Here is a 27524-nt window from a genome sequence, read left to right on the forward strand (position 1 = left end):
GTATATAGCTCCCCTGTGCTCCCCCATAGTGTATAGCCCCCTGTGCTCCCCCATAGTATATAGCTCCCCTGTGCTCCCCCATAGTATATAGCTCCCCTGTGCTCCCCCACAGTATATAGCTCCCCTGTGCTCCCCAATAGTATATAGCCCCCGTTCTCCCCCATAGTATATAGCCCCCTGTGCTCCCCAATAGTATATAGCCCCCGTTCTCCCCCATAGTATATAGCCCCCCTGTGCTCCCCAATAGTATATAGCCCCCGTTCTCCCCCATAGTATATAGCCCCCCTGTGCTCCCCAATAGTATATAGCCCCCGTTCTCCCCCATAGTATATAGCCCCCTGTTCTCCCCCATAGTATATAGCCCCCTGTGCTCCCCAATAGTATATAGCTCCCCCTCCCATATAACATTGAAAAAAACAAACAATGTTACTCACCTGGGTCCTCGCGTTCCTCTTCTCTTCCCTCTTGTGGCCGCACTTCCTGTGGTCACAAGAGGCTGCACTCCCCTTACCCTCGCGCCGACGCTCCAGTGACGTCGGGCGCTAGAGGGAGAGTGCGGCCTCTTGTGACCGCAGGAAGTGCGGCCACAAGAGTGACTGACAGGGAGGGAGCCAATGGCTCTCTCTCTGTCAGTGTCGCTGCTGCTGCAGCGCTGAAGCGCCGCTGCAGCGGCGGACGGGGGGGGCCCTGCAGGGGGCGCCATGGAGGGGTAAGTAGATTACCCATCCATGGCGCTCCCCCCTGACAGGCTGGTGGCCGGAGCCCTGTGCGACCGCACTGGTCGCACATAGCAACAGCCGGCCTGCTCGGGGGGCCCCTTTAACCAGTGGGCCCGGTGCACGTGCACCATGTGCCCTCTGGTTAAAGCGGCCCTGGGTACAGTCAGTGGCGGATTATAATGTGGGCGGCCGCCCGAACCGCTCATATTATAATCTGCCACTGAATGCCGCCCCCATGAAGTTAGCTGGTGGCGCCGCCTGAGGCAGACGATTCAGGTCGCCTCATCATTGCGGCGCCCCTGACTATGATGGAGGGAGGCAGTTCACATAAAAGCAACAGCTCTGGGAAACTGACAAATTCAATGGAAGAGAGAGTTCAGAAGCTCCTTTCGAACAAGGGGTCCTATGTGCCAATGTAACATCACCTAGAATACATTTTTGACTTGAAAACTGTTTGATTTCAGTTTGTAATAATCTGCTAATGCTTATAATGTCACAAATGACAATTTTTTGGTTCTTAATAAAAAATGAAAAGGTTGAAAACTCTGCTGTGCATAATAATTTAGATCATGCTTTTTGAGTGTTTATTCTTTTTAAATATACTGTTATTATAGGCAGTTTGTTCAAAAACCTTTCAATTATATTTGAATAGTTGATGACTTGAAAATTACAATGACTGCAATTCATACAGGTAATTTTGGAAAATCTGAGTACAGACGGGGATGAACTTCAGTGACACCTGCCATTCTGTGACACGGCCGTGTCACGGAACGGCCGTGTCATACACTGTGCACCCGGCCTAAAACTGTGACAAGCTGTGACTGTTAGGTCTCCTGGACTGTTATGTTGTTTTATTGAAATTAAAAAGGACATATCTGTTCCACAAACTTTACATATCTCTTTATCAGTATTTGATACATAATTCTTTTGTACTCTATGGGGGGAGATTTATCAAACATGGTGTAAAGTGAAACTGGCTCAGTTGCCCCTAGCAACCAATCAGATTCCACCTTTCATTCCTTACAGACTCTTTGGAAAATAAAAATTGGCATCTGATCTGGTTTTACTTTATTCTGTTTTGATAAATCTCCCCCTATGTGTACATCTTTCAGTCATGACTTTACATGTATTGGATGTTGTATTATAACTAGAGATGAGCGAACCTCGAGCATGCTAGAGTTCATCCAAACCCGAACGTTCGGCATTTGATTAGCGGTGGCTGCTGAAGTTGGATAAAGCTCTAAGATATCTGGAAAACATGGATATAGTCATTAGCTGTATCCATGTTTTACCAGACAACCCTGGAGCTTTATCCAACTTCAGAAGCCAAAGCCAAACGCTCGCTAATCTCTAATAATAATGAACAAAATGGGGAAAATTTATTAAAAGGCTAAAATGGCTTTTTTAGACGCAGATGGGCCTGATTGGCGTAAAAATATTCGCAAAAATGCCACGACTACTCTTTACCACCACACAATTATGTTGTAGGCAAACGTATAGGGTGAGCTGCCTCTCCCGGTCTAACCACTTAGAAGCAACGGTCATTGTTGAACAAGGCATCTAATGAGTTAAACTGACAGAGTGGAGTGTGATCCCAGCAGTTGCAGCAGAGTGTCAGCTGAAATGTACAGCTACCCTATATTTGTCTAATATATAGCTGACACAAACTTCCAATGATGAAGGCCACACCATATACAGTATATGACACATACAAACATTTCGTGTTTTTTTTGTTGTTTTTTTTAAACACATATTAAGGTTGACAGATGTTTTCATTCCTAAGAATTGATCTTAGACCGTCTTGGCAGAAAAATTATTATATTTTCTGTATACAACAGTGCGACTATATGATGGACGGTTACAGTTCCAACTAAAAGGCACAGTAAGCTTCTTCATTACAGTACACTATGTGGGAAATTTATTGTTGAGTCTAATAACTGTTATTTTCAAACTAGTACCCGCCATTTGTATTTCTCCTTTTGTTTGCTAAATTATTCAAAAATTGCGCACAGATTGAAAAAATTGCACACAGATTGATAAAATTGTGCTCATTTGTTTATAGTAAGAGTAATTTATTCACCTAGTCCAGACCAGATGGAGACCTGTGTCTGAGGATGCAAATTTTTGCACAACAAATACTCCCTAGTAAATAACACTATATAAAAGAATGTATATTCCCACGTATAGTCACCTAAAAATAGGTGCAAAGCCCACTGAGGCAGGTGGTACATTACGTCCATTCCCTGTTTGGAAAAATTTTGGCACTTTCCTAAGTGTGCTATTAAGAAATAATGTCCTTTCTGGCCATCTGGGGTGAGGTTAACCCACAGAGGTACATGGCATATTACGTCCATTCCCTGTTTGGAAAAATTGCAGTACTGTACTAAGTGTCATATCAACCAATAAAGTCCTTTCTGGCAATCTAGGGTGAGGTAAACCCACAGAGGCACACGGCTTATGGTTAGGTTGTTCAACATACTTAGGTGATTCAACACTTGTCCTGTTGGTATTGATTATTCAGAAGAAAAGGGAGGAGGAAAGAGTGGTTAAGCATGCCAGAGTGCGACACAAATGCTAAGCCACAACTCCTCTTTGACTCTTCATTACAGTAGGAAACCTGAGATTGTGCATAATCGGCTCCACAGACAAATTAACAAAAAGTACCATGCTGACAAGGGGACTGCCAGCTACAGCACACTGTCAACACCTCAGGTAGGGCCCGGGTGCTGAAAGATTGCTTTTAAGATTATTTGCCTAGTCCTTTTGTGGCAGATAATCTGCCTATTGTTTGGGGGGATATGTATAGATTTTGTTGGCTTTAGTTTATGAACTATATTTATATAAAGGACTTCCTAAAAATGTCCGTTATGCTGATTAAACAGTGCCTGAAGCTCAATTTCACCACAATGGCAGTCAAATCTGTACTTTTATTTTGTTGCTCTGTATTAAAATGGACACTGATTCACAAATGCGCTACAAAAGACTTAAAGAGTATCCCAAACTGGGCCGTAGCCCTCCTATTTTGTAAATAATGTCAATACGTACAGTTTTAATTGTGTTTTTATAAATTATAAAACTTTATATTTTATTGTATCATGCTGTATATTTCATTTGTTATTTATAAGCACTTATTGTTGTGTGTGTGTGTTTATATGAAATGCCCTTTGTTGATAGATATTTTATTAACCCCTTGCTGCAAAATCATGTACCAGCACGTCCTAATCTGCCAGACGTTCCGGCAGATGGATGTGTTGGTACGTGACAGGGAAGACAGGGGTGCAGGACTGCACCCACGTCATCCGCGGAGGGGTCGGCTGTCAGTAATAGCCAGGCACCCACAGCAACTGCTGAGACCCTGGCCAAGCCCAAATCTCGGCAGTTAACCCTATAGGTGCTGCGATCAGTGCCATCTATAGGGCTGAAAGAAGGAAGAATCCTCCCTCTTTTTCCCATCAGGTCTGGGCAAAGTGACCGCACAGCCCTCATGGTTTCCCCAAGGCCTCCTGTGTCACAGCTACGGAAGCTGATCAGGCTCAGCCTCATAGAGCATTTACACAGACAGATTTGTTTGACAGATTTTTGAAGCCAAAGCCAGAAACAGATCATTAAGGAAATACTTAGAATTTCACTCTATTGAGATACCGAGATTTCATATCCATTTCTGGCTTTGGCTTCAAAAATCTGCCGGATATATCTGTCTGTGTAAACGCTCTATAAGACTGAGCCTGATTAGCTTTGCTTATTACAGGCACATTGCATTGCAGTGCACATCAGCAGTGCAATACAATATGCCTGTAATCAGGCAATACCAAAGTGAAGTCCCCATGGCGGGATAGTAAAATAAAGTAAAAAAAAAAAAGTAACTGAACAATGTAAAATGCACAGATAATCCTCCAAAGCCCCCAATAATAAATGTAGAAAAAAATAAAGTACCTACGCTACCGTTCAAAAGTTTGGGGTCACCCAAACAATTTTGTGTTTTCCATGAAAAGTCACACTTATTCACCACCATACGTTGTGAAATGAATATAAAATAAAGACATTGACAAGGTTAGAAATAATGATTTGTATTTGAAATAACATTGTTTTTACATCAAACTTTGCTTTCGTCAAAGAATCCTCCTTTTGCAGCAATTACAGCATTGCACACCTTTGACATTCTAGCTATTAATCTGTTGAGGTAAGCTGGAGAAATTGCACCCCACGCTTCTAAAAGCAGCTCCCACAAGTTGGATTGGTTGGATGGGCACTTCTGGTGTACCATACGGTCAAGCTGCTCCCACAACAGCTCAATGGGGTTCAAATCTGGTGACTGCGCTGGCCACTCCATTACCTATGATAGAATACCTGCTGCCTGCTTCTGCTGTAAATAGTTCTTGCACAATTTGGAGGTGTGTTTAGGGTCATTGTCCTGTTGTAGGATGAAATTGGCTCCAATCAAGCGTTGTCCACTGGGTATGGCATGGTGTTGCAAAATTGAGTGATAGCCTTCCTTATTCAGAATCCCTTTTACCCTGTACAATTCTCCCACCTTACCAGCACCAAAGCAACCCCAGACCATCACATTACCTCCACAATGCTTAACAGATGGCGTCAGGCATTCTTCCAGCATCTTTTCATTTGTTCTGTGTCTCACAAACCTTCTTTGTGATCCAAACACCTCAAACTTGGATTCATCAGTCCACAACACTTTTTTTCCAGTCTTCCTCTGTCCAATGTCTGTGTTCTTTTGCCCATCCTAATCTTTTTCTTTTATTGGCCAGTCTCAGATATGGCTTTTTTTTTGCCACTCTGCCCTGAAGCCCAAAATCCTGCAGCTGCCTCTTCACTGTAGATGTTGACACTGGTGTTTTGCGGGTACTATTTGATGAAGATGCCAGTTGGGGACCTTTGAGGCGTCTGTTTTTCAAACTAGAGACTCTAATGTGCTTATCTTCTTGCTTAGTTGTGCAACGCGGCCTCCCACTTCTTTTTCTACTCTGGTTAGAGCCTGTTTGTGCTGTCCTCTGAAGGGAGTAGTACACACCGTTGTAGGAAATCTTCAATTTCTTAGCAATTTCTCTCATGGAATAGCCTTCATTTCTAAGAACAAGAATAGACCAACAAAACACAGTTATCATTGAACTCAAGGAGAACAGTGAAAAAAATTCCAATGAAGTACTCAATCAAGAGTCTCCACTGATGCCCTCAAAAATTGCTCCAACTAGCCAGAATCCTGCTCCACACTGATGAGGGGCAAAAACCCTGAAACGGCTGTCTGTGGATGGAAGCCTGCCTTGGCAAGCCCTTGTCATGATCGCAATACTCGCACCTTGAGTTAGACATTGACAAGAAGGGGCCACCCTGGTGTTTCCCTATTTATGTTCCAATACTCGCAACTGAGTGGGACTTAAGGGGCTATTTATCAGGGTGGTGTGGTGCTCTCCCTATCATGGAGGCACCCCGTGGCAACAGTCTAGTGATATCTGGCTATCCCGTGTTTTGAGACTCGCAACCGAGGCTTCACGGACTTCTGTTTTGCATATTTAAATTTTTGAGGGCATCAGTGGAGACTCTTGATTGAGTACTTCATTGGAATTTTTTTCACTGTTCTCCTTGAGTTCAGTGATAACTGTGTTTTGTTGGTCTATTTGCTATTGCCCCAACTAGCCAGAATCCTACTCCACACTGACGAGGGGCAAAAACCCCGAAACGGCTGTCTGTGGATGGAAGCCTGCCTTGGCAAGCCCTTGTCATGATCGCAATACTCGCACCTTGAGTTAGACATTGACAAGAAGGGGCCACCCTGGTGTTTCCCTATTTATGTTCCAATACTCGCAACTGAGTGGGACTTAAGGGGCTATTTATCAGGGTGGTGTGGTGCTCTCCCTATCATGGAGGCACCCCGTGGCAACAGTCTAGTGATATCTGGCTATCCCGTGTTTTGAGACTCGCAACCGAGGCTCCACGGACTTCTGTTTTGCATAAGAACAAGAATAGACTGTCGAGTTTCAGATGAAAGTTCTCTTTTTCTGGCCATTTTGAGCGTTTAATTGACCCCACAAATGTGATGCTCCAGAAATACAATCTGCTCAAAGGAAGATCAGTTTTGTAGCTTCTGTAACGAGCTAGACTGTTTTCAGATGTGTGAACATGATTGCACAAGGGTTTTCTAATCATCAATTAGCCTTCTGAGACAATGAGCAAACACATTGTACCATTAGAACACTGGAGTGATAGTTGCTGGAAATGGGCCCCTATACACCTATGTAGATATTGCACCAAAACCCAGACATTTGCAGTTAGAATAGTCATTTACCACATTAGCAATGTATAGAGTGTATTTGTTTAACCCCTAGACGACCCAGGGCGTATAGTTACGCCATGGAAGTCTGTCCCTAAACGACCTAGGGCGTAACTGTACGCCCTGGGTGTTTCTCCCGCTATGAAGCGTGCTCCGGAGCGGAGCGCGCTTCATAGCAGGTGGGAGCCGGCTGCAATCAGCAGCCGGGACCTCACCGGTAATGACACGCTGCAGCGATCGCACTGCCGCGTGTCATTAACTCCTTAAACGCCGCGACCGCGCGTTTAAGTGTAAGTGACAGGGGGAGTCCCCTGTCACTTACCGATCGGGACCCCCGCAGTGTGACTGCGGGGGTCCCGATCGGTAAAACGGGCCGCCGGAGGTCTCTCACCTGCCTCCGTGCGGTCCGATCGGCGATCTGCTACTCTAAGCCTGCACAGGCAGGCTCAATGAGCAGATCGCCTATAACACTGATCAATGCTATGCCTATGGCATAGCATTCATCAGTGTAGAAATCAAACTCATCTATGTAAAAGTCCCCCAAAGGGACTTCAAATGTGTAAAAAAAAAAAAGTTAAAAACACTAACACACTACCCCAAAACCCCTCCCCCAATAAAAGTTGAAATCACCCCCCTTTCCCATTATATAAATAAAACATCTAAAAATAAATAAATAGATAAACATATAATATACCGTAGCGTGCGTAATTGTCCGATCTATTAAAATATAACAAGCGTCATTGCGAACGGTAAACGGCGTACACGAAAAGAGGGAAAAAAGTGCGCGGATTACCGATTTTATGTTACATTATATATATAAAAAAATTAATAAAAATTGATCAAAACGTCCGATCTTCACAAATATGGTATTAATAAAAACTAGAGATCATGGCGGAAAAAATGACACCCCATACAGCCCCGTAAGTGAAAAAAACGTTATAAGCGTCACAATAGTCCCATTTTATTTATAATTAATTGCCAAAAAAAAGGATTTCATTTAAAAAATATATATAACATTAGAGAATCTGCGTAAACCTGCATATGGTTGTGTTCGTACTGACCTATAGAGTAATGGTATCATGTCGCTTTTACCATATAGTGCATTACGTAGACACAGGAACCCCCCCAAACGTTACCATATTGCATTCTTTTTTGCGATTTCACCAATTTATATCTTCATAAATAATATATTTGGAATTCCATCATACATGTTATGGTAAAATGAATGACGCCATTACAAAGTACAACTATTCCTGTAACAAATAAGCCCTTACATGGCTTGTAGATAGAAAACTAAGAGTGCTAGAGCTCTTAGAAGGGGAGGAGGGAAAAACGGAAACACCAAGATCAAAATTTGCGCGGTCCACTGGGTCATTTTGGGCCTGGTCCTCAAAGGGTTAAAGTTAGGACTTGTTTAAAGTTATCTTCATTGAAAAGTACAGTGCTTTTCCTTCAAAAATAAGGACATTTCAATGTGACCCCAAACTTTTGAACGGTAGTGTATATTTATTATCGCCACGTTTGTAAAGATACTGGCAAAATTATCACATGATTAAACCTGCACACTTACCGCAGAAACCTCAAAATAAAATAAATGCTAATTTTATCATTTAGTCATGAAATATGGTGTCTGTTATCTGTTTTACTTTGCACCTCACCAACATCAAGGGCGTCTCCACCAACACCTCAACCAACAGACTGCAGTAATAAAAAGAGACCCAGGGTAACTACAAATACCACAATTACCCACCTACAGCAGACTCCCACAAGTAAAAGAATAGAGAGGTAATTCAGAGGACAGCTGGTGAATAGACCTCTCTGTCATGTCACTTCTTCCCATCATAATCTAGTCTGCTGCAGCTTTCAACTCCAGGTCTCTGAGCTAAACCCCTTTGGTTGTAAGTGGTGGAGATGAGCGAACCTCGAGCATGATCGAGTCCATCCGAACCCAAACTTACGGCATTTGATTAGCGGGGGCTAAGTTGGATAAAGCCCTAAGGCTATGTGGAAAACATGGATATAGTCATTGGCTGTATCCATGTTTTCCAGACAACCTTAGAGCTTTATCCAACGTCAGCAGCCCCCACTAATCAAATGCCGATCGTTCGGGTTCGGATGGACTTGAACCCGAACCCGGTTCGCTCATCTCTAGTAAGTGGCGGTTCACATTGAGTAAATTTGGTGGAATCCCGCCTGCCTTAGTGTCCCACATGGGAGGGTGCATGCGTCTCCACTTCCTCCCCTCAACGCTCAAAGAATTCAATGTCAATTCTTTGAGCAGAGAGCGAAGACGTGCAAACCCTCCCCTAGAGTCTCCATTTGACACTGGGGCAGGTGGGATTTCGCGGCGGAAAGCTCCGCCTCAGAATTTCGCCAAATTTACTTTTCTAGTCTGTTCTACTGTAGGTCCTTCTAGGTAAAATAGATTGCCCCTTATGGTGCTGCTACTTTAAAGTGCCAACTGTCCAGGGAGAAAACTTTTTGCGCCACTGATTAAACAACATCCACTGCTGTCCTGAAAGTAAGCGTCATTTTATGACACATTCACTAAAACAGTCAATGCCATCTGCTACTGTCAGCTTTAATGCTGTAACGTATCAGATATTGTACCGGCAGTAGTCGTAAAGCTGCTGTACCACTGATAACGATGGCGTAAGTCACACCAGGGAGCGGGGTCTAAGGGGCCTCTGTTTTTTACTGGCACCCACCGCAAGGTGGGCTGGACTTGCGGCAGGCAACCCGCAGGTCGCTATCCCTGGCTTGGCTTGCTAGCAGTGGCGGGCGAGGTGCAACAGGAGACGCGCAGGCAGGCTGGATTGCAGCAGAACTCACGGCTAGAACTTGGGCAACAGTCACAAAGGGCAGGAACCACAGGCAGGAAAGCTGGGACCACTATTCAAGGTTGCACAAGCAGAGGCTTTAACAGGAGAGCCCGGCGAAGCCAGGGTTCAAATAATAAAATGCTGCAGGCTGCAGCCAGTCAAGGGCACATTGGCCCTTTAAATCTAATGGTGCGCTTACACAGACAGATTTATCTGACAGATTTTTGAAGCCAAAGCCAGGAATGGATTTGAAAAGAGGAGAAATCTCAGTCTTTCCTTCATGGCCTGTTCTCTGTCTGTTCCAGGCTTTGGCTTCAAAAATCTGTCAGATTTTGGTTTAAACGCACCATTGCTCTCTGTTATCTCGTTGGGGCTGAGCTGAAGGGGAGGGGGGTCACTGTGAAGGGGCCGGGGGATGTGTATATGTGTGTGTAGGGGTTGGGGGTGGGGGTAAGCTCCTTTCTCTGTACCTCTCAGTCTCTCCTTATCAGAAAATATTTATTGCTAAAAGTTTAACCCTACACTGCCTTCCTGCAGCTCAAGGCATCATCTGTGCAGGCAGTGTAAGGGTTAAACCTGTCTGCTGCAATAAAGAAGTCTCTGATAAGATTGAACTGAAGTGACAACTATTCACAGTATAGGGCCCATGTTACTGTCGAATTATTAGTATTGGCAATAGATCCCACACATTACCTGATCGCTGGCCCTTTAAACATGAGCTTTTCTCAGAACACTTATTGCCAATAAACGGCATAAAAATCCCTTACAGATACCAGCATTAAAGTGTCATTGTATTCATGAGAAACCTTTCTCAGGTCATGGAGACATGTCAAAGGTTTTGATTGGTCTGGGTCTGAGACCCGTACCAGTCGGGAGAAGGAGCGGGGAGAGGACTGCGCTAAGCGTGGCTCTCTCCAGACTCTGTCACCTGGTGACTGATTTCACTGCCACAGAGCGGGAAGCAGATCATGCTGCAATACCATTAAAACCTCTCACAGGGACAAGGGACCTATACCTTTTCCCTTGTGTATGCCAGGGGCATAAATGAGAAATCCCCTCCCTCCCCCATGTATTCTAATCTTCTGCAATGCAGTCAGTGTACAATGCACCTAGGACCCTCTAAGTACAACAGCTGCAAACGCTAAAAGTCTCAGCATTTACTGAACCCCTCAGGATATGCTGGGAGTTTTAGTAGATATGACAGACAACTCAACGGGTTGTACCTCTAGGAACTACAACTCCCAGCATATGCTGAGAGCGCCATAAGTGTAGGGCATGCTGAGAGTTGTAGTTATTGTTATTTTACAATTGTGGTGACAGATACAGATCAGTCCAGGATGGGATCGGGTCAGCATGTCGCTTCTCTCTGGTTTTTCTCTCTTTGTTTTTTTTGGGCAACAACGGCCGTACTTTTGGCGCGGTGGAACAATGCCTTACTTTCAATGGGATTGTATACGCTCTGTCCGGGATCCCGTGCGGCACCGCAAATAACTGTATTTCAATTAATTGTGGCCGTAGGAAACCCTGTCAGTTCACACTATGAAGCGAGCGGCTCCAGCCGCTCGCTCCATAGTGTGCAGGGGGAAGCTCTGATGCGGGTGCGCGCTGATGCGCCCGTATCAGAGCTCTGCGGCCGGACAGATCATCCGGCTGGTACTTAGGTGATCTGGCCAGAGACCGGCCGTTCCGTCACCCGGCCGGCGTCACGAAACGGCTGGTCTCATATGTTGTGTGAACATAGCCTTAAAGCAGATGGGTAGCAGTACAATGGTTAGATCATTGAAGGCCCAAGCACTTTTTTTGCACAGGGGCCTTCTGCAGTCTAGGTCCGCCCCGATGGTGAAGAATAACATTTTTGGCACTATGAAATTTTGCCTTTTTTTCCCACTGTAATAGTTCCTTCTCCCTCTCGAACCTACACTCTGTAATACTACTACTAATACAGCTGCAATCCTTCTCCTGTTATAATGGAGTTCATTTTGGTTCTATTCGAAGCCAACCTGAACTTTGGGTTAAAACCGCTTGAACCAAACTTTTCAAAAGTTGGCTCATCTCTACTATTAAAGGGGTTGTCCAGCGAAAATCTTATTCTTTCAAATCAACTGATATCAGAAAGTTATTAGAGATTAGCCAACCTGCCAAGGTTCGGGTTTGTATGGATCTGAACTCTTGGCGTCTGACTGCTGCTGTCTGCCCACTCCGTGGAGAGGGTGGATACAGCCGGAGGACCGCCTGGAAAACTGGGATACAGCCATAGCCATAGGGTGTGTACGAGTTTTCCAGACGGTCCTCCAGCTGTATCCACCCTTGTTTCGGTTTTCTATGAATCCCCATAGAAAACCTCTCCTGCTCTGGACAGTTCCTGTCTCGGCCAGAGATGTCAGCAGAGAGCAGTGTGTCAGACTGAAAAGAAAACATTTCCTGCATGACATATAGTAGTTAATAAGTATGGGAAGACTTGAGATTTTTTAATAGAAGTAAATTATAAATCTATATAACTTTCTGACACCAGTTAATTTGAAAGAAAAAGATTTTCGCTGGACAACCCCTTTAACCTTTGTTCTTTTAGTTTCAACATACTAAGTGCTAAATCCATGCCACCTGTGAAGCTTGTAATATTACTTCTGAACATAGTCAATTTCACGGGAAGCTAATAAACCAACCAGTGTGTTTTGGAGCACAGTAGGAGACCTATATAAACATGGGAAGCATATACATATATCACATAGCAGACCTGGTGGGTATCACTTGCTCTCTCATCCTTGGATTATTTATTTCTGGAGTTAATTAACAACTTAATCATTTTCATAAATATTACTAGGCAATGCTGACAATTGTTCTCAGGTGACTCTGTTAAGACTTTTATTCTTCAGACTATATTCTATTTGTCCCTTTTGTATCCTGCACATTGGCTATGTGGTACTATAGTTTTACAACTCTGCTATTGATGAGCATGTGATGATCAATAAGGCATAACAATGTAACAAAACAGGTGACATGATGTCCCTAATGGTAATAGTGGCCATTACTATGTCAAATGCTTCATGCTAGACGTTTACTATCAGTAATAGAAGGACTCATCTACCATAGGTCTTTGCCCTTCTCCATATGTTATCACTTGGGATGAATGTGATTTTATGTATAATCTGATTTTATTGGCAACCATGCAAAATAACAGATACATATTAAATCACATGCAATAAACTGCGACCTGCAAGTCGCATGGTGTCAGGTTTTCTATTATAATAAAAGAATACAAATAGCAACAGCTATCAGTTATAGTATAATGCTGATAGAGGTGCCCAAGGCACCAAGTAGAACCACCAGCAAAAATAACATTGATGGATATGCAGGCTGGAAGAAAAAGGGAAAAGAAAGACAAAAGAAAAGAGAGAAGAAAAAGGGAACAAAGATGAAGAGAAGATCAGAGGGAGAGAGGGGGATGGCAGGGGGAGAAAAATGGCTACCACAGTCAGATAGGCTCGCCAACCCCAAGAACCTAGAATCTCCGGATGTCAGAAGTTAGCGGATAAGAGCAAGGAACTCCTCTGAATCCATGAACAAGCGCCAAGGAAACCATATTTTCTCAAATTTGTCAGATCGATCATGGGCCTCAGCCACTAACTCATCCATTCTGCCAGGGTAGGTACAAGGGGAGTTTTCCAATGCCGGGGATGACCATGCGAGCAGCAGTCATGAGGTGTCGCAAGAGTCCCTTTTTGGACTTAGAGAGGGAACCCGGTAGTTTAGACAACAAAGTCAATTGGGGAGAGTTGACGACGGTCTGTCCAGAATACGCATTGTAGATTCCCAAGACTTTGTCCCAGAAGTCACGGATCCCCGGGCAAGCTGAATGTGATTTTATAGTTAGAATTTGTGCAGTCAAATATTAGACAAGTTACATCCAAACAGGTTTGCCATTGGGATTTGACGTTTTTTCTGGACAACTTGTAAAAATCACAGACAGCTCACTATTTTACAGCACATTTAAAAAAAAACATAAAGAATTGTCAATTATTAAGTTTTTCTGTAATTACGATACCTTGCCACTATTCTGCGCTATCAGCGCATGTCAGCTGCTGGGACTACAGCTCAACCCATCTATAATGCAAACAATAGCATATTCTGTCTGTATACTTAGAAAGACTCTGATCACAGCTATTCAACCCATTAGAAACTATACTTGCAACAACTGGAGGGTCGAAGATTCCCCATCTCTTCCTCAGATGTTGCAGTCAATAGTGACACAATTGCATAGTGTTGATGGGTCATCTTAGTGGGGGGCTTAAGGATGCCTTTACACAGAGAGATTTATCTACCAGATTATTGAAGCCAAAGCCAAGAATGGATTTGAAAAGAGGAGAAATGTCAGTCTTTCCTTTATGACCTGTTTATAGTCTGTTCCTGGCTTTAACTTCAAAAATCTGTCAGATAAATCTCTCTGTGGCTACCAAATCAGCCACAATCATCTGCCTATTGAACCATTCTGAAGGCTTCATTATCTAGCTTATCTAATTGACACCATTGATCTGCTTATTAGGTCCTTATTTTATTTTTATAGGCACACAGATCAAAAAGGACCACATTGCAGCGCAGTTCCGGAGACTTTTATTTATTTATTTTTAAATAAAGGTTTTAATAGACACTTCAACTAAAAAAATACATGTGTGCATGTGAAATACAAAATCGTACTGCTCCCTACATTCGCAGTTTTAGGGTAGCTTCACACACACACCGTATCGCAGTCAATTTTCTGCTGTGGATACCCGGCGGATACACAGCAGATACGCAGCAGATTTGATGTAAATAACTCAACACAGCATTAAATCTGCACCATCAAATCTGCTTCAGATCTGCTGCTGATCTGCTGCGCATCAGTCGTGTGTGTTAGCACCCTTAGAGACATTTGGTCCATTGAGCTCACTCAGATAACATATTTCTTGCCTTGGTGCTTCAAAGTACATTGTTGCAAATCACACTGCTTTCCTAGCTTTAATGACTTAAAGAGACTGTCAGTAGGTTTATGCTGTCCTATCTAAGGGTAACATAAACTAATGACAGAGAAGCTGAACAGACTTGATGTATCACTTACATTATTCTGTGCAGATGATTCAGAGATATCCTCCTGAATAACATGGACAATAAGTAGCCCTCTCTATTATAAGCATGAGCTCAGAAGTCCTGGATATTCATGAGCTCCAGCAAATATTGCCCATCAGCTGCTGATTGGCAGTTAACTATCCATGCTGTGTATAGGCAGTCAACTGTTGGTAATGCAGCTGGGCAGCATAAACTAGGGACAGATTCCCTTTAAAGGGGTATTCCCCTCAAATATAACTTTTGATATGCTCCTGCCCATGGTGAGACTAAAAATTCATTCCATACTTATTATTATCTATTCAGCCTCCTTCCCCCAGTTCTTAGCTGCTGCTTTCTGCTGAAAACACAAAAGTTTGTGTGAGCCCTTCTCTCTGTCTCCCCCCCCCCCCTCCATTCTGAGAAAGCTGATGCAAACATGTCCCTGTCAAGCTTGATCGGCAGCATTATAGCTTCTTTCTAATGCTGCAAGGGATAATCACAGTGAATTCATAAGAAACTTGACCTCAGAATAAACCTCGCAGCATTACAAAAAAGCTACAAAGTTGCAGATGAAGCCTGCCAGCGACTTGTTTACATCAGCTGTCTCAGAAGAGAGGGGGAGAAGGGAGGAGACAGAGAGAAAAACTCACACACAGATTTTTGTGTTTTCAGCAGAAAGCAGCAACTCAGTATGGAAGGAAATGTTAGACTCACCATGGGCAGCAACATATCAAAAGTTATGTTTAAGGGGAAAACCCCTTTAACCCCTAGACGACCCATGATGTAAATGTACAGAAATGTTATTTCAAAATATAAGACATTCTGAAAAAAATTTGCAAAACATTTTTTTTTATTTAACAATAGGCAATACTGGGCAGGACATTACAGAATTACAGACATTTAGAGAAAAAATAAATCTATAATTTTACATCTTACATTTTACATATGTTTACTAGTTTGGTACCAGGTGTCATCACAGGCTTGCAACTGTTGATATTTTTCTATTGTTTAGGGAGTGATAACATGTTTTCCGAAAAACATCCAATAAAAGCTGTGCTGAATATAATCAAAGCAATGTCTCCAATAGCAATAATTTCACTAAGCAGCACACTGCTGAGAGGAAAATGATGGGAAATTCATAGGATGATCATTCATTGGCTCAGCTGTGCAAATAATAAAAGAAAAGGAGCTATTCTATATGCAGAGATCAGAACTCTGGCCATGACAAAGCTGTAAAGAAGAATAAACTCATTCTCTGCAATGACAGTATCCAGCTGGTTAGGGATGGACAAATTGTAGCTTCATTTTCTTAGTTAAAGAGTTGCTTTTTCATCCATTAAAAATTAGTTTTACACCAGAGCAAACATATCTCATTCCTCATTAATTACATTTTTGAATAGGACAATTTATCATAACAGGCAGATACTGAAACAGGCATCATACCAACCAGGCTGTGTCTTTCCAACTGAAAGCTTGGGTCAAGCGGCGTGTCACCAACAATCCACATTCACTGGTCAAGTGGGCATAATATCCTTAAGAGAGATACCCTATAAACATTTTAGCTCTTCTTTAAAAATAATATAAAATGATGAGCTTTATTTCCCACCAAGGGTCTGTTGTTGAGTGTAATGAAAAAGTACGGATGGACAGTTCCTACTCTCTGAAATTGCATCTGAAATAAAGTCTTCGATAGATTTGGTAGAGCTTCATAAAATGTGTTTTAAACCACACCTTTAAAACACATCAAAATAAACAAAATACATATTGTAGCATGCCTAATTGCCTGATCTTATAAAATATAACAATAGTGTAATAGTGTAATAGTGAACAACATAAAAAAAGTGCCGGGATTGCTGATTTTTTTTTTTTTTTGTTACATTATATATCAGCAAAATTAATAATAAAGAGCTGTCAGAATGTCCCATCTACATGAATATGGTACCATGAATATGGTCGAAAATATCCACTGTGTCCTAAAGGAGTTAATCAATTGTTGGTCAGTAGATAAATGTCTTGTTGCTTGCCGAAAACATCACTGGTGACTTGTGGATTTTACAGAATAACAGAATAATACTCCTATGCAAGATATATGCATAAATTTATATTCGTATTTATTATGTCATATGTATTTTAACCCCTTCATGACCCAGAACATAACTGTATGTCCTGGGTTTGAGAAGGGGAGCTCAAAGGGAGGCCGCGCGGCGACCCCACTCTGAACTATCGCAATCGCGGCTGCTATTGCACAAGACTACGGCGGTCCGAATGCCGCACATGCTGATTAGCTATTTAGATGTATGTGTCAAAGCTGACAGCTGCATTTAAATAGCTATTGTCCCCAATCCGTGGGGGTCTAGTTGGGGTGTCCGGAGGGGCAATGCAATTCCACTTACCCCAGCTTGGTAATCGACAGATCTGGTCTGCAGCAGACCAGAGCAGCATGGTAGGGCAGCATGGTGGTTCAGTAGGGCAGCATGGTGGCTGAGTGGTTAGCACTGTAGCCTTGCAGCGCTGGAGTCCTGGGTTCAAATACAAGTTGTTTAGTTAGCTTCATTTATGTACTGTCTTCAGGTAACAGTTATGTACTTATCTTCGGTAATAGTTTCGAGGTAACCCCTTCCTTGCTGTGGTGCTGTTGTTTATTTCCTTTCTGCTCACATAGCACCATGCTAACCAGTACTCCTTCTCTCTCCACATGACATCTATAGTACTGTACTGTGTAAATCATTCCCAAAATTACAAGCTTTTTAGCTTTTTCTAGCATTACAGTATATGCAAAGCAAATCGCTTCACTACACTTGGCCGTCAGCTTGTCAGCTGGCTGCTTTTGAACTCCGCTTTGGATGTTTATAAAAACTAGATGCAGTCCTGGAGAAGTTTCCCAGGACTGCATCCAGCTTTTCTAGGCAACTGGAGCAGAGTTCAAAGGCAGCCGGCTGAGAAACCAACGGCTGAACGAAGCGCTTTGTTTTGTTTATACTGTGTATTCGCTCATGTCTAAAAAGCATACTGGATACTATTATTGGAATAATGGTTGCCCTAAAAAAACAAAGGCTAAGAAAAACAAAGGCAAAGAGAAAAGGCTAAGAACATCAATAAACTCAGAGAACTGTAGTCATTTTCACAGGACTAATTTGCAAACACTTTACATACATTACACTCTCAACCTGTATAGTTCATACATTAATTGTCTAATAAACATCCTATTTAGAATCTTGCATCAAGCTATCCAGAATATTAACTGCCAGACTAACATTTGGGTAATATGGCTCTCATAGGAAATCCCCTCTGCCCAGAATCCATCAATCAGAAAGCAATCTACTGCAAGTCTAAGCTTTGGAATATGAAATACCAAGTTTGCACTTGACTTCATTACATAACTAATTTGGCAATCAGTACACCATATGCATAAATATAAGTATAAAAAAGCTATATATAAGAATACAATACAAGAGTTAGGCTGGACTCACACAGTGCAGTTATTACCAAGAGTTGCATTCAAAATTATTTTTTCACTAATACGTTGCCCACCCATAGCTTTCCATCTATCCAATATGAATATGAATTCTGCACAGTTTTGCTGTTATCTAGATGCATTCACCCCCACTAAACATATAGAATCATCAAATTTCAGTCCACTCCGACACCGCTCCCTGCTCCTGGCCCCCACCCTCTGTATTGGGATCATGTGTCCTCCGTCTCTTCAATGGGCTGGGTTAGCACTTCTAACCCAGCCCACTAAAGTAAGGGAGGACACTGAGACAGTGACAGCTGCTGCTCACTGTCTCCCTCTCCCCAGGTCACCAGTACTGTTTGCCCCCCACAGGGCCCCTGAGATAACTTGCGCCCCAACAACTCCCCCCCCCCCCCCATCCCTTACCTTCTTTAGACACTGTGCCTCTATTGCTTTCATACTGAGATTGAGCACCCCATGCATTAAGATCCTTGTTCTGACACCAGATATCATCATAGTTCTAATTACTATTGCTATATTTTAGGATATGTTCACACGTAGTAAGACACCGCCCGTTCCATGATCCGACCAGGTCACGGAATGGCCGAGGTCAGAGAAGATCATCCCGGTCAGTACTGCAGATCTTCACTGCCGCTAAATTTGGATGCAGGCTCACTCCATTGTGTGCACTGACAGGTTTTCTTTTTTTTTTTTTTTTTTTTTTTTTTCAAACATATTTTTATTGAGTTTCCATTGTTCCAAGAAGACATACAGTGAGCTCAATGGTAACAATAAGGCAAGATCGTACATCTGTAGCCATAAGGTAACATGAAAAGGATCATGAACATAAACGGGTCTAGTCACTAGAGAAAGGAAAGCAGAGGAAGTGCCTTCCATGGAACACAACACCATACAATATATGAACAAACACTTCAACCCGAACTACCCTCCCCATCCCTCCCCCCCTCCCTCCCTTCCTCGGCAGTCACCCCCTATGCTGGATTTGCAGCGCACCCAAGGTGCCCTTTAGAGCTTCCATATTATACCATCCGGTGCTTCTGAAAAGAGACATGAGATCATCTATCTCGACCCTGGAGAAATGATGCACAATAAAGAGTCTCCATTTGGAGAAGAACTTTTTCGCCTCCTTCTCTTTGTTCCTCAGTGTTCCCACCTTGTCATATAATAAGAGTATGTGTAGCAGTGCAATCAATTCCTCTAGGACAGGAGGGTCAGGTGTCAACCAGTGGCGGAGGATACATTTCTTGGCCGCTAGGCTTACGATATGGAGCATGCCAGCATTTGTTCGTCCCATAGAGAGTCCAGGTTGGTCCAGTGAGTAGTCATGGAAAATGAACGTGCGAGGGGACAACGGTACGGTAGCGTCCCACACCAGTTTAAGATAACCCAGGACTTTGGACCAAAAGTCCTGTATTTGCGGGCACTGCCAAATGGCATGAATCAGGTCTGCTCTCTGTAGTTTACATTTCGGGCATTCTCTTAAGTAGTCAGCTGGAGCATCTCTATAGGACAGATCAAATGCATACGTGGCCCTGTGTAGAATTCTGAACACCGTCTCCCGCCACTGTTCATTTATTATATGTTTCCGAGTCCCCTCCCATCCCCTCAGCAGTTGAGTTGTGGCTTCTTGGTCTCCCAGTTTTGTCTCCCATGTCTTGAAGACCTCTGCTTTCACCTTTAGAAGCATTTGCTTCCGCAGCACCCCATATAGATATGATAAGGAGTCATGTCTAGTGCGAGGCCCAATTAGGTCATCAAAGGAGCCTTGTACTTCCTTGGCACCCCATTCGAGCGCCAAGGACTTGCAATATGCTATCACCTGGCAGTACTGGAGATACTGGTTAGATCCGAATCCCCCTTTCCTTGCTATATCTGGCCACGCTAGGTACCGTCCGTCAGACTGGTGTAGTATGTCATCAACTGTTTGCAAAGGACCTGTCTTCCATGGGGTAAAAAGACTGTTTTGTCTGCTAAGAGGGAAAAGCGGGGGGCACCAGAGAGGCATATATCTTGAAATGCGGAAGGGGAGGCCATGAAGCTTGCGGACAATCCGCCATGCTGCCAGCGTATCCCCCAGGACGATGCTAGACTTCACATGCGGTGGCAGTTCCCCAAATTTACAATGTAGCAGCGCTGTCAGACTATGGTCCCCTGCTAACTCCCGGTCCATAGTCAAGTCAGAGAAAAATGAGGTCCCGTGTACCCAATCCCGGACATGCCTAAAGAGCGCTGCCAGGTTATAGCCCCTCAGTAGAGGTAGCTGTAGTCCACCCTCACTCTTCGGGAGAGCCAGTTTGTTGTAAGCAATTCTGGGCCTCTTCCCCTGCCACAGGAAGGCCACTACCGCCGATTGCAGTTTCTGGTGATCAGCATGTTTGATCAACATAGGTATGGTTTGAAGGGGATAGAGTAGGCGAGCGAAACTGACCATTTTATATAGATGTACTCTCCCGAAGAGCGAGAGGGGCAAGGTTTTCCACCTGTCCAGTTCCTTAATTATTTTCTCTATGATCGGGGTAAAGTTCAATGAATAGACAGATAACGGATTACATTTTACTTTTACTCCTAAGTAAGTGATGGTATGGTGAGTTATAGAGACGTTCCTTACTTTCACATCAGAGGACGGCGCATCCCCAATTTCTAGCAGCTGGCACTTGGTGGGGTTTATTTTGTAACCTGAGAACTGTCCGAACTCCTCGAGAAACTTGAGAACCCCTGACAATTGTGTCTGCGGATTTTTCATGTAAAGCAACATGTCATCCGCAAAGCAGGTGAGTTTAACGACTGATCTACCCACTGAGATGCCCTCATAGAGGTCACCGTGACGCAGGTAGAGAGCCAGAGGCTCCAATGCCATGTCAAATAAGAGGGGAGACAGGGGGCACCCCTGTCTCGTCCCTTTTCTCAAGGCAATGGCTCCCGACAGGAAACCCATAGAGTACACCTGTGCCACGGGCGACTTGTAAATGGCCGTCAGATAATGTCGAAAGGGGCCTTGTATACCAAATCTGTCTAAGACAAGTTGGAGCCAGCCCCACTCGACATTATCAAAGGCCTTTTCTGCATCCAAGGCCACCAAGCCTTGATTATGGTCCCTGCTGCCCTTAGAAGATTCTAGCACCGCCAAGACTGTTCGTATATGGGTAACCGCCGAGCGACCCTTGATAAATCCCACTTGATGGGTCCCTATAATATCAGTCATGAGGGTAGCCAGGCGGTCAGCCAATAATTTGGAAAGGATCTTAATGTCCTGATTAATAAGTGAGATAGGGCGATATGCCCCTGGGTCTGTGGGGTCTTTCCCCTGTTTGTAGATCAATTTGATGTGGGCTACATCCCCCGATGGAAGTGGGTCAGCGTCGGTAAGTATGCGATTAAATACTGCTGTGAGTGCTGGGGTTATGTCAGTGGCTAGAGCTTTATAAAACTCCCCTGTGAATCCGTCCGGACCCGGAGCTTTACCTGACGCCAGTTTTTTGATCGTGGCCTGAACTTCTTGGTCCGTGACGGGCGCATTCAGCCTAGCCAAATCTTCCTCCTGTAGTGAGGGCAGTGTGACCTTGTTTAAAAAATTTTCAGCTAAGTGTAGGGGTCTAATGGGAGCCGAATATAAGTCTCTATAATAATCCCGAAGGATAAGGTTAATTTCACTAGGGTCAGTTATCAACTCGCCCGAGGAGCTCCGCAGAGCCTTAATATAGGTTGGAGGGAATTTGCCCCGTGCCATCCGGGCTAACAGAGTTCCCGTCTTATTCCCCATCTTAAAGAAATCCGCCGTCCTCTGATGTCTTTTCATGTCCTCATACTTTTCCACCCATGCGTCAAATTCTGTTTTGGCATACGTCCACGATTCCTTATCTGTCAAGGTCAGGGACCCCAGGTATGTCGTGTATGCCCTCCTCACCTTTTCAGTCGCCTCTCTAACTGCTGTCTCCGTTTTCTTTTTAGTTGTGTGGTGGTAGGCTAATATACGTCCCCTCAAAACCGCCTTAGCTGTGTCCCAATAGAGATGCGGGGTTTCCTTGTGTTGGGCATTGTCTGACGCATACTGCATCCACCATCCCCGCAAGAGATCCAGAAAGTTTGGGTCCCTTACCAGGTAGGCAGGCAGCCGCCAAATGAAGTCACTACCTGATTTATATCTGTCAAGCAATTGTAGAGTCACGGGGGCGTCTGACAGGTTTTCTGCTGCTGCTATTCAATGAAAAGACATGTCAGATTTTTGCAGCGCTGCTAGGGATCCCGACCGGAGTGTATACTATGTGTATAAACTCCAGCCGGGATTCCCTCACATGCAGCACTACGTAAGTATTGGAGTAATCGCGGCCGTTGTTGCAAATTGGCAACACCGGCCGTGATTACTTTGGTACTTACATAGTGTGAACACAGCCTTATGCTCATTTGATTGTGGGGTGTACCAGTGATTGGCAAACTAAAGAGTAGGTAAGCAGATCAAAGGATTTAACTGGCTCAATAATCCAAAAATTTCCTTCTTCTGAGCAAGCCACACAGTAATATACAGAGCAGGATCCTGCTCCCTTTGTGTATATTCTTATATACAATACTCAGAGGGAGGCTGCCCGACACCAATCGCTCTAGTAGTGCAAATGTATTAACAAAATTTAAAATATTTGTTTAGTATCCAGCGTACCCCCTTAACCCCTTCAAGACAGAGCCCTTTGATGCACAAAAGTCTGGGTCAAATTAATGCAATGTTCCTCCCCGTCTTCTAAGAGCCATAGCGATTTTATTTTTCCACCTACAGGGCTCGTTGAGGTGTCATTTTTTGTGCCATAATCTCTAGTTTTTATTAATATCATATTGGTGTAACATAAACATTTTGACTGCTTTTTATAAATTGTTTTGGTGATATATAATTTAATAAAATCAGCAATCCTGATGCGTGTTTTTTTCTGTTTACACCGTTCACCGTGCGGGAACAATAATGTTATATTTTAATAGATGAGACAATTCTGCATGCTACCATATGTAATATGTTTATTTATTTATATTTTTATTTTTATAATGGGCAAGGGGGTCTTTTAAACTTTTATTGGGAGGGGGTTTATAAGGGGATTTTTGATACTCGTATAAAACTTTTTTATTACACTTTTTTTTTTCACTTTTATCACTCTAAAAGCTGCAATCATTAGATTGCATGTACTGGTCTATGCTATGCCATAGCATAGCATAGATCAGTGTTATCGGCGATCTATGTTTAGAGCCTGCCTGAAAGCAGACTCTATACATGGATCACCCATCCGAAAGGACGGAGGTAAGGAGCTTACCCCCGCCTGTCAGCACATGCGATCGGTAGAGACGAGCGGAACTTTCGGACTTTCAGTCCGAAAGCCGCTCACTCCAGTGCGATGCCTGCAATCCTGGGAGCGTAGTTGCGCTCCCGGGAATCTGTGGGCAGGATCTTTGATGTGAGCGGGATCGCTATGCTCCCGCTCACATAACTAACCTCGTCACAGCAGGAACGTATATATACATTTCTACTGCATGGGGTATGTGCAGTAGGAACGTATATATACAGATTGCTGGTGTCCAAGATGGCGCCGTCACCGGCTCGGCACTCGTTTGTTTTCATCTGCAGCAGCCGAAAGCAAACGAGTGCCGATCTCAATGATCTTTGCTGTATAACTATACAGCAAAGATCTCAATGAGAGATCAAAGTGTATATACTAGAAGTCCCCCAGGGGGGCTTCTAGTATATGTGTGAAAAAAAAAAAAAGTATTGTTATTAGTAAAAAGCCCCCTCCCTTAATAAAAGTTTGAATCACCCCCCTTTTCTGAGGTTTTAAATAAAAGTAAATAAATAAATAAACATGTTTGCTATTGCCACGTGCGTAATTGCCCGAACTATTAATTAATCACATTCCTGATCTCGTACGGTAAACGGCGTAAGCGCAAAAAAATCCCAAAGTGAAAAATTGCACATTTTTGGTCGCATCAAATCCAGAAAAAAATGTAATAAAAAGCGATTAAAAAGTCATATATGCGCAATCAAGGTACCGATAGAAAGAACACATCATGGCGCAAAGAATGACACCTGACACAGCCCCATAGACCAAAGGGTAAAAGTGGTATAAGCCTGGGAATGGAGCGATTTTAAGGAACGTATATTTGTTAACAATGGTTTGACTTTTTTACAGGCCATCAGATACAAGAAAAGTTATACATGTTATATATCGTTTTAATCACAACGACTTGAGGAATATGCATAATAAGTCAGTTTTAACCCAGGGCGAATAGCATAAAAACACAATCCCCCCAAATAAAAGAAATGTGTTTTTTTTTTCAATTTCACCATACTTGGAATTGTTTTCTGGTTTTGCAGTGTACTTTATGCAAAAATTCAGCCTGCCATTGCAAAGTACAATTAGTGACGCAAAAAATAAGGGCTCATGCGGGTTTCTAGGTGGAAAAATGCAAGTGCTATGGCCTTTTAACCCTTTAAGGACCGGGCTAACTTTCGTTTTTGCGTTTTCGTTTTTTCCCCCATGTGCTTAAAAGGCCATAGCACTTGCATTTTACACCTACAGACCCACATGAGCCCTTATTTTTTGCGTCACTAATTGTATTTCGCAATGACAGGCTGAAATTTTCCATAAAATATGCTGCGAAACCAGAAAAAAATTATATGCGCAGTGAAATTGAAAAAAAAACGCAATTATTTTTCTTTTGGGGGGCTTCATTTTTGCGCCGTGTGTCCTATGGAAAAACTTAGTTGTTATATATGTTCCTCAAGTCATTATGATTAAAACGATATATAACATGTATAACTTTTATTGTATCTGATGGCCTGTAAAAAATTAAAACCATTGTTAACAAATATACGTTCCTTAAAATCACTCTATTCCCAGGCTTATAGCGCTTTTATCCTTTGGTCTATGGGGCTGTGTCAGGTGTCATTTTTTGCGCCATGATGTGTTCTTTCTATCGGTACCTTGATTGCGCATATGCAACTTTTTGATCGCTTTATATTAAATTTTTTCAGGATTTGATGCGACCAAAAATGCACAATTTTGCACTTTGGGATTTTTTTGCACTTACACCGTTTACCTGCGAGATCAGGAATGTGATTAAATAATAGTTCGGGCAATTACGCACGCGGCGATAGCAAACATGTTTATTTATTTATTTTTATTTGTAAAATGGGAAAAGGGGGGTGATTCAGACTTTTATTAGTGGAGGGGATTTTTTATTAATAAAAACACTTTTTTTAACTTTCCCTTACAGTAATATGAAGCCCCCTGGGGGACTTCTATATACACAGAACTGATCTCCCATTGAGATCAATCATGTGTATATAATAGAGCAATGATCCATCAGATCGGTGCTCTATTATAATGGTCTGCTGCAGACCATCTGAATAGATTGCCGAGCCGGGACACCAGGGAGAGGGGGCACAGCTGCTATTCAAATGCAGCTGTCAGCTTTGACAGCGGCATTTGAATAGTTAATTAACCGGCCGCGGTGATCGGCCGCGCCGGCTAATACACGCAGTCCCTGGCTGCACTTAGCAACCGGGGACCGCGCGCTGCAGAGAGGGCTCACGCCGGGAGCCCTCTCTGTTTACTCTTAACGGCCGCATGACGGGTATACCCGTCATGCGTCGTTAAGAGGTTAAACACAAGGAGGAAAAAACGAAAATGCAAAAACAAAAGTGGCCCCGTCCTTAAAGGGTTAAAGAGTCACTGTCGGGGGCGTGGTCTGATGGCTGCCTGAGGCAGACGTGCTTCCTAAGAGCTCCTGCTACTCCTGACTCCTACTTCTGATTTTACCCTGAACGGGCTCTCCCCCCGGCCTCAACTCACCCCCCCCCCCCCCCCCCCCCCCCCCGTGGTGTCCCGTGACCCCCGTGCTCCTTCAGGTGGTCCGGGTGGCTGGTGGTGGCCCGTGCAAGACCCTCCGGCTCTGCGGCCTTGTGTGGCAGGCGGTGCTGCACAGAGAACTCACCACAGAAGGCCGGCAGCAGCTGCACATCACTCCGGTCTCCCCTGCGGTCTCCCAGGAGCAGTGCTTTCTCCGGTGGCTCCCTCCGAACGGCGGTGGTGTGACGGGTGTTGAGTGTGCCCGGCTCCGATCCCCCTCCCGGCGGCCGCCATTACGCCCCAGGACTTTCCCTCCTCTCCTCTCTCTGGACGTGACAGCCAGCGGCAGCCCTCTCTGCCGGTCCTCCAGTCACCCCGTGCGCTTGGCTGGATAGGGCCCAAGGGCAGCACTACGGTCGCATGTGTGGGGGCCCCTGCGCGGCCGCCATCTTGGCTACAAAGCAGCCTCCTTTCTACTGCCCTGCAAGCACTGGCCCAGCGTGGATTGCAGCTCCGGTCCCCTTCCACAAATATTAACTGTGCACACTGCTCCTACATCTGCCTCGGGTGTGGGATATGGTGTGAGCTGTCCTCTGGCTGCTGCGGCGGAGGCCACTGTTATCTATATACCTGCCTGCCTTTCCCCTGAAGACTGTATCCTGTCATATTCTCATTGGTGGCTGTGTTACCTGTGCTGTTCGCCCCCCAGTTGTTATGGGAGGCTCCAGAGGAGGGCAAAACTCTACTAAGAATAAGAAGAATAAGGGGACTCCGGCTGTTCCCTCCCGTCCCCCCTCGGATAGAGAATCTGGGCCTGAGGGCATTAAGGGGACCCCTGAGGAGCGCAGTCCTCTTCCCACGAAAGTGCAGGCTCAAGCGGCTAAACAGCTCGAACGTTTTACTAGATCCATGGCGCGCCGCAGGGATGCTTCCCGGGATAGCCGTGTATCCTGCTTTGAGGGCTCTCCAAGCCCACCCCAACTACATTCTCCTGAACGGTCCCATTACACAGCCTCTGTCATTGACGGGAGATTCTCTGAAATCCTGGCTGCCATAAATACCTGTCAATCGATGCTCGTCACCAAGGTGGATGAACTTCGCCAGGACTTTGTCATTCTGGGGCATGAAACCCAAAAGATTCGGGAGCGCACCACTGAGGTGGAGAGGAGGGTTTCTGAGATGGAGGACACTGTTCATCCTATTCCTGCTCAGATCATGGATTTGCAGCGACAGGTGAAAGCTGTCATGGCCCCTGCGGACGACTTTGAAAACAGGCTGAGAAGGAACAACGTCCGCATAGTGGGGCTGCCTGAAAAAACGGAGGGT

The sequence above is a fragment of the Dendropsophus ebraccatus genome, chromosome 9 (assembly GCF_027789765.1).
Source record: "Dendropsophus ebraccatus isolate aDenEbr1 chromosome 9, aDenEbr1.pat, whole genome shotgun sequence".
NCBI classification, from domain to species: domain Eukaryota; kingdom Metazoa; phylum Chordata; class Amphibia; order Anura; family Hylidae; genus Dendropsophus; species Dendropsophus ebraccatus.